Here is a 9,617-nt window from a genome sequence, read left to right as displayed (position 1 = left end):
AGGGATGAATCAGCTTTCTGATCTCAGGATGGCTCATGTATGGATCTCACCACTTCCAGCTGTGCCTCTCACTTCATCAGGGACATCGTTTGCAAGATAATAGTAGTTAGTGATGGCTGGGCATTGTTCGCAGGAATTAAAAAAATGAAAAAGTCTGTTCACAAAAGTGTTTTTCTCTAAACGTGACAGAGACTCACGATGATTAAACAGCTCATACAAAATGAAATCTCAAGCGTGATTAGGAGAGAAAAGTTTGTTTATTCTGTTAAAAACATTCCAGTGCTACTTAAAGATTTTTTTGGCCTTTATAGGAAAGATTAGGGAAAGAAAAGAGAGATGACATGCAACTTGGAAGTCAAATAACATTATCTTTACTAGAGCTTATTCTGCCAGGTGATAAGAAATAAACAAAATCTGTAACATTATTCTTATTGGCTTGTTTTTGCTAATTAAATATTTAGGTGAGTGGCTGTTGGTTAGTGTTAATACTAAATTGTGCCAACAATGTTGGTAGCTGATAACAAAGATGAGAGTGCATGCTGATATTTATTTAAGAAACCAATAAATAATTACACCTACAATTATTTATCCCTGAGACCCCATGGAGAATGAGAAGCAATCATTTTTAAGCACCACTTACCCGCATAACACAGCACAACCAAAACACACACGAGGCGATGTGAAATGCAGGACGAGACAATCTGGTGTGATCCTTCCTGCTGAGAAAAATGTCAGCCTTTTATTACTGGAGTCATTCAGAGACATTCACAGCCCAATAATGAAGGTTAAATGACTGGCTAAAGATCAAATATTGAGGTAAAGTATTCTGCTATAAAAAGAAAAAAAAAATACCTTCATAAAATTCTCAGTCACCACAAAATCGTGCTGAATGATTTTTCAGCAATCTCATGTGAGCCGGCTTATGTTATATGAAAGGTGGACCACCTTAAGAACTCTCTGAAGTTTTTTTTTCTCCCCTAGGAAAAAGGGTAGAAGATTACAAGATTATGACGATAAGACAGCTTGCTGCAGTTAGCTGACTCAAAATCTTTTTATTTATTTTTTTTTCCCCCCCAGCAAGCAGGGCTGGACCCACTTATATTATATGAATGGTGAACTATCTTAAGAACTCTCTGCGGCAAAGTTTTTTTTTTTTCCTAAAGAGGGTGGAAGATTACAAGATTATGATGATAAGATTCTTGCTGCAGTCAAGAGAGAGCTTAAGCAGAGTCAAGATCATTAGTGTAATGAATGAACACCATCTACATCAGAATGTTGCTTCTTGTAAGCCTTTTCCTCCTTCCACAATCAGTGAGGTCTATATGAGCCCAATTCCTCCAATTCTCTCCCACTCAGAGCTGTTGAGTGTGCCTGACGGGAGCCAGCAGTGTTGCTCGTGCCTTTGGCTGCGGCAGAGCTCTCATCAAGTACCCAGGCATAAATGTGATGACACAGAAAGGACTGAACTCTTAAAAGGCACACACAGCTCTCTCGAAGAATGTGCGCAATTTACCAGTATCTGTCATGCAAATGAGGGAGGTGCAGTTTTGATGCTCTGCGTTGACCTATATTGCACTGGAAACACTTTTAGCCAGAAGGAGTGAACCACGGTGAGCTTCGACACAAGTGAGAGTGTAAGCGAACCAGAGTTAAAGGAAGTGAACCGAAATCCATGCATTTTGTATTGTGCATTTGAAAGTGAATGTTGATCATCGGTGGCTGCCAGACAGAGCTGTCAGTGCTACCAAAATGAGTCAGGGACAAAATGATTACTTTAGGCTTTATCTTCATTTAAAAGCAGAGAACTAACAAGAAAGTTATCTCTCAAAAAAAAAAACAAAAAAAAACACTTAAGTAAAGACAGCAGGCAGGCTGACCACAGATATACTCAAGCTTTAATGACACAACGAGGCGCTGCTGGTGGAGCAAGAATCAGACTGGAAGCTTATTGGCGGATGAAGTCAGGTGAGGCGGGAACACAGTGGGCAGGACTGATGAGATTGATGGGGAACAGGTGTGCAAGAGGGAAACGCAGCAGGCAAGACAGGAATCACAGCACCGGGGAGACACATACAGAGAGAGAGAGAGAGAGAGAGAGAGAGAGAGAGAGAGAGAGAGAGAGAGAGAGAGAGAGAGAGAGAGAGAGAGAGAGAGAGAGAGAGAGAGAGAGAGAGAGAGAGAGAGAGAGAGAGAGACTGGAGGCGAAGGAAGACAGAGCTGGCGCAGGTACTTGCTGAGTTTGTGACAGGCTGAAACATAAACAAAAAACACAGAGCAAAAAAAAAAAAAAATTCTTACAGAGTGTGTCTATCATACTCTGTAGCGACTTAATATGAGCAATAACATCCAGTGTTTTCCATAAAGAAACTGACATTTTGCTTGAATAAATAAAGATATATGATATGGTAAAGGTGTAGTGTACAAAAGTCAACTGACAGAAACTGAAGAATATATGCTTAAATTAGCAGCAAGTTGGGTCACAGTAACAATTAAGGCTCCAAAAAAAAAAAAAAAAAGTAATAAGCACAAAATTTGATGGCTGAGTCTACAAAGGCACACAATGCAAAACCAGGAAGGATCAATTCTACTGAGGACCATTTAGACTCAGCCATCAAATTTTGTGTTTATTCCACATCTGTGAAATCTGAGTTGAGTCTAGATCGTCCTCCCTTGAATTGGTCCTCGGCAAGTTTACATTGTTCACCTTTTAATTTTCCTTTCTTTATTGTGTCAACTTGCACCCACAAATCAAGATGATGTATTCCCACACTTTCCACACACAAGTGGCCCTGGCAAAAATAGGCAAAAAGTGTAAAAAGAATGGAATGTCAGAAAATGCCAAGTGGCCTCTGTCTTGTTCCCACATGGCACCGAGTGGGCACAGCAGCCCTGGATAACATGGCTGTGTGTCAACTCTGACACATGCATGTCTAAATGTCAGATCACAAATGCATCCAGTGGATGCTGGCCTGATAGTTCATCGTGTCTTTGGAGCTTCGTCCTGCAATGGCACATGCAGGACAAAGCATGCGGAGGACAAAATATTTTCTTTTTCTTTTTTCTTTTTTTTTTTTTTTTTTGACTTTTTGGACTAACTGACCTACAGAGTGACTTTGACGACTTCTGCTGCAAACTTTTTGTGCACAGGTCCACTACAGAGGAGCTGCTTCATTCTGCACCCCTCCACATTTATGCTGGTCTTACATTCCTTGACAGTCTTAGCGTAACCCAGTGATATTAAATAGAAAGTAAACTTTGATCAACTTTATCTTTTGATGTGCCCATGTAACCTGTCACGGTGCTTGCTGTTGAACCGCAAATACCCCAAAATGCTGTGTGACTCCAACCAAAATTCAATGCATGTACTCCATCAGAAAGCTATTCACAATGTCAAAACTAGGTTCAAGAGGATTAATGGTGACATGGTTTCTGGCTGCCTCAGTAGGTAGACCCTGTACACCCCCCACCCCCTTCCCTTTGCCTGTACTTTCCCCTGCATTTAGGCAGTGTGCACTACATGCAACACTGACCTGATGTATGCCTTGAAGCACTGAGCCACTGCATCTTATAAACACGTTATGTGGAAAACTTTTAGATGCCCATATTGCTTTTGGGTTTGGGCTGCATGCATTTGATCTCATGTACATTGATTTGCAGGATGTCAACAATCTGCTTAAGGTGTAAATGGATATTCCACGTTTCCCCTGCCCAAACGAAACATTTGTCAGTCGCTTGCTTTTGAACTAAATATTTGCTGGGAGTCCATTGATTGCACAGCCGATTGGCCACAGAAGGTATGGTGATGTGGGAGCACAATCACGGCTACACAGCAGCAATCTGTCAACACGCGCTGATACATTAGTGCCTTTCTGTCATCATGCTAACCATCTTAAATTTAAACAGTAGCAATCCTCTTTCTGTTGGAGTTCTCTAATCTGGTTTTATATAGAACAACTTATAAAAACTCACCAGCTTTAAAATTCTCACGTGGGTTATACCCATAATTGCAGTCTTCACAATGCATGTTCCCCTTTGTGAAATATGCCTGGCACACACTGCCGCAAAAGCGAATGTTTAGAGAATTAGATGGGCGCTGATATATTTTTGGAGAAGGTGAGGAGACGAGTAAGGAGTTGATACTTGGCAGGAGAGGACTTACGAGTTTAAAATTCTACCGCACATGCTGTTAGATTGTGCCTTACAACACAATGTGGCAGCGTTAGCTCTGATAAAGGAAAAAGCAACACCCTGGAAAATGTCCAGTTTTTCAGAAGTAAAGGAATTTTCAACTTTCAGCGGCAGCATGTACTCCATCTCACTGTTACCACATCGATCCACATCGATGATCATACTCAGAGAATTAAGACATTTGGATACCACAGCAGCAGACAGCAATACTTTGCCTGCTTACCTGCCTTCCCACGTTCCACATTTGATTACAACATCTGAGCGCTGGACACCACTACCACTGAAAACTTGGCATATTCTGAAATGGGAAAACCATCCTGAAATATATATATAAATATATATATATATATATATATATATATGAATACTGAAATCAATTAATAAGAAAAGGTTCATCTCTTTGTTTTACCGTTTTTACTCATCTATTTATTATTAAATTTATTAGTTATGCCCATTTTTTCCCTTATTTAAGGACACATTTCTTTCATATTATTTTATACATTTTTACTTTCATATATATTTAAAAAGGTCTCACATTTTATGTTTGCTGTACTGCAGTTAAAATTGACCAAATGATGAATCATCAGTAGTCTATTTTTTATGTGTGTGCTTGACACTATGATAAGGAGTACATCAGGCATGCTGAAAAAGACTGAGTCAACAATGACAATAAAAAAGGAAGGGGATAGCATGAAAAACACCTCACAGATTTTTGGATTTGGATGGCGACAGCAGAAAGCATCATTCTTAAAGTGTTTCCAGATAATTTCATACATTCATGTTAACCCTTTGTAGCACTTTGTCTCAGGATTGGAGGTCATATTCAAGCCAGAACTGGGACAAGAGAAAGTGAGTTAGTGAGTGAGAGAGCGACAGGGATCATGGCACCATCCAGAATTCAGAAAGATCATAGTTAGACAAAAGGTAATGAAAGTGTTGCAAATATATTAGAATGTGTAACTTTTTAAATTATTTGTAATTATAGTTGTTTTCAAATTCCAGTAACACCATTGTATTACTTGTTGTGTTCCCTGTTCTACAGACCATCTTTTGACTTCTCCTCACCTTCAGTGCACTGGGATTCCAGTCCATGTTTTATTTACAAACTCATACAGTAAGGTGAAAAGTAAGTATTTACTTTTTGCTACATTTTGCTATTTGATGTTCAACACTACAAACTAAAACTACAAATATTACAGGAAAAAAAAAAACATACCGCACAATCATTTATTTGCCAAAAATCAACAGAGATGCCATTTCCTTTGTGGAAAAAAAGTGCACCAGTGGCTGCAATAACATTGCGTGCATTGTTGCCCTTGGCAGAAGAAATACAGACAGTTAATGGTACTGGGATTTTTAAATGTGGTTCATGTGGTCTGCACAGAAAATGACATCACAGCTCTGAGTAATTAAAACAATAGTCACCTTACTCTTCTCCTGTTTTGTGCATTGGTCCTTCAAGCAGTGAGATGTCACCAAGATAAAATCATGCAGTATGTGAGAACGGAAGGAAAGAGAGCATATTAGGACTGATCTATTACCCATCATTAATCTAAACACCATTCATTTGAAGTGAGGTGGCACTAGGGAGATAGTTTTGAGCTCCCACACTTGCTCAGGGTCTGCACACTGAGCCAGTCATCTGAGTCAAAGATATATGTAGCAGCAGATCTGAGTTTTGTAGAGGAGAATAGGACCACAGATCATTTTTGCATGACTGAATCGAGTGACTTTTCTACTTAAAGGAGGACAGCACTAGTTATTGCTTGGTTGTACAGGTTTTTTCCGTAAAACTTGAAAGTTTTTTTTTCTTTTGAGGGTGAATCTTTTTGGCACTGATTTCAAATTAGGGGATTTCAATAAGGCCAAAGTGGGTAAGCTTTGGCCAGAGGATACAGTAAAATTATTTTTATTTTAATTTCCAGCATAACTGATACCCTAATTTGTTGTTATTTCCAGATGTTACATTTTTGCTGCCCATTTCTAAAATATTTAGCCATTTATCCTGTTCAAAGAAAATTTATGCACAGCCAAATTTCTAATGAACCTCCATTATGTCATGTGTAGTTGATAGGAGACTCGGGAAACTGCAAAGCCTCTTCACTCCGACTTGGTCACATGATTTGCTGATATCACTTTACATTGCTATGCAGATGATAAACAGCTGTATTTGCCAGTAAACCCTAGTGTTCTAGTCCTCTTGATCCTATTAAAGTTTACTTGATCCTATTAAAATTTTACAAGCAGGCACTTAATATTTTATGTTTTCAACTTAAATGCAGAGAAATCCGAGGCTGGTATATTTGGCTCACCAAATGCAAGTTTTAAAATTCATGATAATCTTGGCAACCTGGCCCATAATATCAGAGTGCCAGATATTATTTGGGTCACTTTTGATAACGGTGTCTGAATTTTGTACATCAAGTTAAGGATCAAGAGATATTAAATCTTCTTTCGAGCAATTGAGAACTGCCTCTACAACTAGGCCATTTTCATCCCCTTTTAAGTTGTTAACAGATGTTTCATCACTCATCTCTGTTGTGACTGTATGCTTTTTTCAGCAACACATTTTAGCATGCAGCAGCTGTAAACTTTGAAGTGTGAGCTGATGTTGAGGTATTCTTTGAAATACAAGACAATAATAGTAGATGTAGAGCTACAAAGCTTTGTTGGTTGTTCTGGCACCTACTGTGCATTCAGCTGGCCTGCTGAGAGATCTTGCTTTGACTTTGCACACACAAGGTTCCCCGCCTTTTTTTCCAAATAAGGTTTTCCTTGGAGATTTCCTAGCATGTACTAAGGGACCAATATTGGAGATGCAACGTAAGCAGTTTTACAGCATATTTAGGCCTTGTATGTCTTTCCAACATGCTATTTTATGTGGTGCTGCTGTGTTGCTGGACACTATATTGGACACTGTTAGTTCATTATTTAGATCTAATAAGGCCCAGTTTTTGTAAAATCCTTTGGGCATGCTAATGATGATCCAGTGAACCTACTTTCTTAGCTTAGGAAAATCTGAGACACACAAGCACTTTTTCCTCCATTTTGGACCAGCACCTGCAAGGTCATGTGGAACTGTAGTAATGTCATTGGCTGCACTCTCACAGGTCAGGGCATGGCAGGTTCAGAGTTCAGCTTATTTCCAACATATAACTTTCAGAGAAGCACACTGCACCTCATTCATCAGCACAAGACTCTTAACAAGCAAAAAAATCGGTGTCCTGTCTTGAGGCTGAGGCACGGACAAAACCTTCATTGCAAAATGTTTGTTAAAGGCTTGTTGGACACAGAATGGATGTCCATTGGCTTTGTTGCAAATCCTGCTTCCTTTTGGGACCTGTGTAAATGGTTTGGTCCGTTCACACCTTGGAGACCTGCAGCAATAGCTATTGTGCCAAGTCTATTTTCTCTGTGCCTCACATGCACATCTCACAGAAGTGCACGTTGAAAATATACTGTAGATGGTCGTATTTGCATCATATCACCACAGAAGCACATATGTATTCAATTATCATTTTACCAGTGTGTTTACTGTTGCTGCTGATAAATCCATGTGCACTGATTTAAATTTTAAATGCAACAGAATAGTCACTGTGTTGTGTAAGCTTTGCTTATTATGAGTTCCTCACTTGGCAATTCAATTCTTTTCAATTCAACACTTTATTAATCCAAAAAGGCAATGCAGTACAGCAACAGCTAGTCGTCCTGGGGTCCACAAACAGAATTCACTTCAGTACAATAAAATATGATACATTAAAATATGATCATGTCACAAAATACATTCAGTGTCTAATGCAACATACATTATTCATACATCATAAATAGGATGAGGTAAGACGATAATCTTCTATGGTTTGGGATATTCACATGCCTTTTGATTTTTTTTCTTTTTTTAATTTAAATAATCAGCACATGTGGTCCCTTAGGCTCAACGCTTGCCCAGGGACGAGGCATGACACTGGCTGAGAAAAATCTAAATAAACATGAATGGTTTGGTAAGCGAGAGTCTGTTGGAAGTGAAGAAACTGCATGATATAAGGCTAATTCCCAAAGTGAGAAGTACATTGAATCATCAGGATCGTTTCTGTAAAGAACAACGAAAAAAATGAGGCTTGGGACGCTGTTGCCTCAGCTGCCGGAGCATAATGTAGCACAGCCTTTTTCCATGAGGTATCTCTCACCCTGTAGTGCAGGGAGAGCTGCTGGACGGTGCATGGAAATATGCATCTGGTCTGAGCGACTCCCTGGTGTATATCTGCCCTAGTCACAGTGGTTCCTCTCTAACCAAAGCCACTCACTCCTCCCATCGCTTGCACTGTTACTATATCTGAAGCAGCAATGAGAGCCACTCAGTTCTAATTTACCAAGTTGTTTTTAAGTGGACTTCACTACAAAGCCTCTTCATCCAACCGCCATGGGGCGTAGCATATGTTTTCCAACGCTGTTCCTCCATGTCTGCCGCCAAAACCAGCCTGCATTTTCCTTTGCTTTCTTTTCCCCTCATTTGCCACCTCTGCCACAAATAAAATACCGTTTTCCATGTTTCCATGTTTGTTTCCACGTTTCATCCACCTATCCATGTTAAAGGTGGATGAAAGCAAGGGCCACATCATCAACAAGAGGCATTCAAATGATTTATTGATAAGATGATGATGATGATTAGATACTGCATTTTACAGGAAGTAGAAGTCATATGAGGTCATTTAAGCGAGTAGTCTGTTTTACCTGGGAGCTACCGCCACATTGTGAATTTCGGTCTCCTTTTAGTTGACCCAGAAATTCTTATCTTCCTTCCTGTCAGATGATAAAATTAATTTCCAACCACTTATTTTCAGTTGTTGCTGGTAGACACTACTACACATTATGTTGCCAGGTGTATCCTCCCTTGCGCAAACTCATTTTGCATCCTGACAAAATACAAGTAGCTATACCTGTACATAAGAGACAAGAAAAGTGCTCACCTGCCCATTCGCTGACATTTTGGGGAAATAGTAGCACATCAAAGGTTGCGCCTATAATGAATCATATCTAAATTGCTTCTATACCCCACAGTTCCCCCTGAGCCAAGTTTAATCTCTACACTTCCCTAATTCATCAATGACACAATGAAGTTTTGCCTGAAACAGCCGTAGCACAACTTGCCGCTTCCTACTGTTGATGTACTTGTTCCAGAAAAATATCTATTTTTTAACATGACAGAGGTGTCTTACTCCATAAAGGCTGCTCTATGTGTAGCCATAACCACACTAACTACCTCTTATCTCCTGCATCTGCTCCTTGTCATTTAGGGCTGAATACCACTTTCCGAAGCTTTAGAGAGGCTTCTCTAAAATTGCTGGAATTTGGTCTTCATCCATGTAGAACCTTCTGTTTTTTGAGTTTACCCCTTAAAAATGGGCTTAATTTTCATCCTAGCCCAAGGTCAG

This window comes from Myripristis murdjan, chromosome 19 (assembly GCF_902150065.1).
Source record: "Myripristis murdjan chromosome 19, fMyrMur1.1, whole genome shotgun sequence".
Taxonomy (NCBI): Eukaryota; Metazoa; Chordata; class Actinopteri; order Holocentriformes; family Holocentridae; genus Myripristis; species Myripristis murdjan.
Note: the sequence above shows the minus strand (reverse complement) of the source record.